Source organism: Condylura cristata, unplaced genomic scaffold (assembly GCF_000260355.1).
Source record: "Condylura cristata isolate star-nosed mole 26May11 unplaced genomic scaffold, ConCri1.0 scaffold00011, whole genome shotgun sequence".
Classification (NCBI taxonomy): Eukaryota; Metazoa; Chordata; class Mammalia; order Eulipotyphla; family Talpidae; genus Condylura; species Condylura cristata.
Genome location: NW_004567112.1, coordinates 38,616,334 through 38,621,584, shown reverse-complemented (window position 1 = coordinate 38,621,584; position 5,251 = coordinate 38,616,334).

Sequence of the window (5,251 nt, the reverse complement as noted above, 5' to 3'; positions counted from 1 at the left end):
TGTACTAGTTTGCATTCCCACCAGCAGTGTAGGAGAGTTCCTTTTTCTCCACATCCTCGCCAACATTTGTTGTTGCTAGTTGTTTGAAGATGTGGATAGGCATCAGTTTTTAATAAAATCTGTTTTCTTCATGGATGGATAGATAGATGAATTGATAGATAGACAGGTACTATTTACAACCAGTTCTTTCTCCCAGTTAATTTGGTCTTGCAACTTTTTGGAGTGTATTCTGTCCTAGAGAAGTTTAAGTGATGACATAGTCAAATGCTGCATCTGGTTCCTTATGCCCTGTTCTGCAGACCTATGTTTCACAGATCTATGTTTAATTCCTTTGAATTCTTGCAGTGTTGTCTTTTATATTTAGCTCTTTAATTCACTTGAATGACATGAAGCAGAGAATCGAACCAATATTTTTCCAGGTGAGCAGTTATCCAGTGACCAGTTTTCTTGGCTTCTTGAAGTACAACCTACATCATGCATTTCTCTCCCGTCATGGAAATGGCAGAGGACCCCAGCACCCAGTGCTGACGTAACAGCCTCTGAAACAAGCACTAGATCCCCACGTATTCCTGGGGCCACGGGGTGGGTGTGTAGTTGTCTGGCCTAAGTACCCATTCATCTTCCAGTGACCTTCTCTGACTTTCCATTCTCAGGAGCAACAGGGACCGAGAGCTGCCCGTCTGCCCCACGGTCCCGACACTGGATTGTCTTGGGCGGGGCTTGGGACTCAAGCAGCTGATGGAGCCAATCAGCACTTATTCTGGGCATTTGCCTGTGTGGCAGAAAGGTCTTAACTATCTGGCCAAGGGATAGAAGGCAGCAGTTTCTCCCAAAAGACACCCTCCCTGTCCATCCCTCAAATAGGGCTGGAGTGCAACTTCTGTTGGACACCCGGTGGCCTTTCTACCACTTGGGTGTTGGTGGTTGTTTCTGGCTGTGAGATGACAGCATGTTTGTGTGTTTCACAAGGGGCGGTCATGTCACTGTCACAAGGGTTTTGGGAGAGAATCTCCACAGCCCCGGCTCTGAGGGATCAAGCACCCTGCAGCTTCCAACCCCTCAGAGTGGGAAGCTTTGGCGTAGGGAGCTGTGCAAGCACTTGGCGGTCGGGGTCTGATGGGGACCCTGTGATGCTGGGCCCCTCTCTTCTGCACTAGGCTGCTGTGCCGGGGATGGGCTTGCCCATCCTGCCTTGACTCCCCACCAGTGAACTGGCTGACGTTTGCTCCATTAGGCCCACTCACTCCTTGGCTGTGGACAAGCAGGATCGTGACTTCTTATGGAGATTTTCCGAGAAGATTTGCTGAGGAGGAGAGTTGGCTCCAGCAAGAGCAGGTAAGAACAGCAGACTGGAGGTTGTGGGGGCAAGGTGATATCCTTGTGTTCCTGCGACTCCCATGCAGTGGAGTCTGTGGGTTTCTTGAGTGAGTAGATTCGATAGAGCATCTCATGGACACCTGAACAATTGCTTCGATCCCGGCTGCTCCTGTGCCCTAACTCCAGGCACCCCTTTGGATGAGAGGTAGCCCCTCAGCCATCCGCAGGATCTGGGCAGAGGCGTCAGCCCACAGCAGGGCCCTTTCCAGTGCTGCTGGTGCTTCCGCCTCAAGTCCTGCCCCACTCGTGGGTACATGTGTGACCTGGAACTGGCTGAACTGCCAGTGTGTCCAGGCGACCCTTGAGGAACTGGGGGCTCAGAGCAGGAGCAGCTGGCTCCAGGTTACTTAGCAAGGAAGGGTGTAGTCCACCACCACATCTGTCTGGGAAAGCTTGGTGTGCTGTTCCCTCCAGATGGAATCAATAAGGGCTTTTTTGCACGGTTTTGTGGATACCACAAAGACAATAAACAAAGACATGCCTTTTGGAAGTAATTGGGAGACATAATTAGGGAAGACCTGACCAGAACGTCAGAATCGTTGAACCTTCTCAAGGAAAACCCTGGTATTATTTTCAAATACACTACAGATGAAAACCAAGAAAAAGCTACTGTATGACCTAGCCGGGGACCCCACAGCACCTGCTTAGTGTACCAGATACTGATTGCCAAGGATTACTCATGGTTTATAAACTAATTTGCATGGTTTGCTGAATAAGCACATTTGCATGGTTTCAATGACTTCCAAAGGACTTGAAAGCAATTTGGGTTCTTAACAAAGTTATCTAATTCCCTGCTATCTCATTTGCTTGTGAATTAGCTCAGCAAACCATCTTTTTGTTTTGTTTTTTAAATTATAAACAGACGTTTGTGTTTAGGCTGCCGGCTCCAGCTTAAACACAAGCTTTTCTCTTCCACTTCTACCCAACTCGTTCTGGAAGGGGTGAGGAGGGGGGTTTTAGCCAGGCTGGAGTCCTGTGCTCTGGGTGGCCCCCACCCGCAGCCGCCTCCAGCAAAAAAGCTGTCCCCTTGGGAGAGGAGGGCCCTTGGAAATAGAAGGCGGTCGCCGCTGAGGGTTGGGGCTTTCTGGACCCGTCTGTATGACCTTGAGCAAGGCCCCCATCCATCCTCCTTGCAAGCTGAGGGGTCAGGGTGACAGGCAGGAGGAGGTGGGTGTGCCCATCACTGTGCCCGATGCAAGAATGCTCGGTAGTGTCCTGCTTGTCTTTCTAGCGCCTGGCATTCCAGAGTGCTCCTCTGCTCTAGAGGTGGGCATGGGAGTTGGGGTCTGGTTCAGTGGGGGCCACAGAGGGACCGCATGTGCCCTTACTTCCAGCCTGCAGGGATTGCTTCCAAATCCTGAGTACAGGAGGCACAGTCCATGGTGGGCAGGATGCTCCCGTCAGATGGGCCGGCGTGACAGTCCATGCTGAGCAAGGATGCGCCCCCTCAGATGGGCCGGAGTGGAGGGAGTGAGCAGCCAGCGAGAAGGAAGGGTCCTGTGAGACCGCTGCACTGGATGGGGGGACAGCGGGGCCTCAGAGCATAGAGAATGGCTCCAGGTCTGCAGTGCTGCAGGAAGCCAGGTTGGGGTATAAATGAGAAGCAGGAATGGGACACACACCCAGAGCCACTGGCGGCGGAACCTCTGGTTCTACTCTCACCTTTCCCAGCACTGAGCAACCAGGGGAAGCTATGAAAAATGTACTTAGCCTCAGTTTCCTCACCTAGAAAGTGGGGCCCTTGGGAAGAGTAGGTGAAATAATGCCTATGGGGGCCACCTCACAGAAGGTATTTAAGAAGTGGAAAATAAAGTAAAAGGCAAAACAGAGATGTCCTTGAAGCCCAGCGGGAGAGCACAGGCACCCGCTTCCCTGTGGATCAAGCCTCCTCTTCCAAACACAGCAGCTCTCCATGCTGAGGGCCTCAAACTGTTTCAGGGTAAGAGGGGAGCACTGGTCTCTCTGGGTGGAGGAGCGGCATGGGGGAGACTCGCCCTGCAAGGCGGGATTCCCTCCAGCCCAGCCTCAGCCTTTAGTCCGCTTTCTCTGGAGCGGGGCTCCCGGCTTCCCTTTTCACACCTTCCCCATCTCACTGTCCAGCCCTGCTCCCCTCCACCAAGCCATCTGTCCTCAGTTCATAGCCATGTCAGCCACTATGGCCTGACAATGCTTTCTTGTTGGGGATTTCCCTTTCACACCAGGCTTGGTGAAAATACTGAGATAGAGGAGCCCTGGCCCTACCCTCATGAGCTCACGGTCCTGTGTGGGGAAGCACACTTCAGCATTCATCCGTTCAATCAACGTGTTTATGGAGCGCCTACCATGTCCCCGGCCTGTGGTAGGGGCTATGGAGAGTGGTGATAAGACAGAATGAGAGCGCGTACCCGGGAGGTGCCCTCTGCTCCAGGGGAGACCCTAAAGGGAGGGCAGGGCTGGGCCCCTAGCGCCTGGGAAGGCTTGGAGACGCCATGGCTGGCCCATGAGCACGAGGGTGGTGTCCCATGGGCTGGAGAGCTGAGCTGGATGTGAGGCTGAGTCCTGGTTTGGTGGGGGGGAAAGGTCAAGGCAGGGGTTAGCTAAGAAGCCAGTGGCCGGTTATGGGAAACAGTGTGGTGCTGCTGAGAGGGTTACACATAACTGACGCGGTCCAGACATTCCTGTGTTCGTAGATGTCTAAGGGGAGCGAAAGCAGGACTTACACAGATAACTTGTACCCCAATGTGCATTGCCACGTTAGTCACAATAGCCCAAGGGTGGAAGCAACCGCAGTGACCACTGTGGATGAGAAGAGAGTGCAGGGTGCTGTGACCCTGCCTGGGACGTGTCCAGCCTTCATAGGCTCAAGCCTTGCACACCTGCTCACGTGTGGACCTCGGGAACAGGGTGCGGTGAAAGGAGCCAGATGAATATTCCCTGACTCTGCTCAAAGCAGGTGCCTTGAACAGGCCCATTCACAGGGACAGAAAATAGAATAGAGGTGACCAGGGGCTGGGGAGGAAAGAAAGGAAGTTACTGATTCTTGGTACAGCTTGTGTGAGAGACCAAGCCCAGGTTCAGGCAGATGCGTAACCAAGCTTATGCAACTTGGTGCATGCATTTAAGCCATGAATCGTACACTCGCACTCGGTTAGTCTGATAAAGACCGACCGAGTGGTACATGTTCACAGCATCTGAAAGAATGTCAGTGGCAGGGTCTCCCCAGCTAGCTCAGGGCTTGGCGGTAAGGAATGTTTTGAGGACAATGCAGGAGAGACATGAGGGAGGCAGTGTGAGATTCACAGCCAGCATTTCAGGAGTCAGGCGCTGGGGCTGTTGGAGAAGGTTTGGAAGCAGTGTGAGAGAAAGCCCCCAGCTTGCTAAAAACGGGTGAGTCTATTCACCTCAGAAGGTTGTTGGGGAAAACAAAGCGAATGGACTCAGTAACTACAGTCCTTGAAACACGCCAAGAAATGTTATTTATTATTTCATTCGGGTGTGAGTGAGAGAAAAATAATGGAATCAAAGAGGTGAGGAGGCAGCGAGGTCTTTCTCAACTGTGCTGACTTGGAGAAGTGCTTTATAAAATATCAGGGTCCTTGCTTGGTTATGGTCTCCTACCACGCAGAACCCGGGACGCAGCTGCTGATTTAGGAAAATGCAGAGGAAAGAGGCTTCGGGGCAACCTCATGTCATGACAGTTGAGCCTCACGGGGCATGTGGGTTCCCAGGGGCAAGCACAGTCCTGCCAGCGAGTTGACATCTCCCTGCTCTTTTTATTTATTTATTTATTTATTTAAATAATATAACAGTTTATTTTTACATCATTTTGTACTTTTTTTTTTCACCTCAATTGTAATCCCTGTGGGTTTCCCATCACCGAGTCACCCGTGTGCCA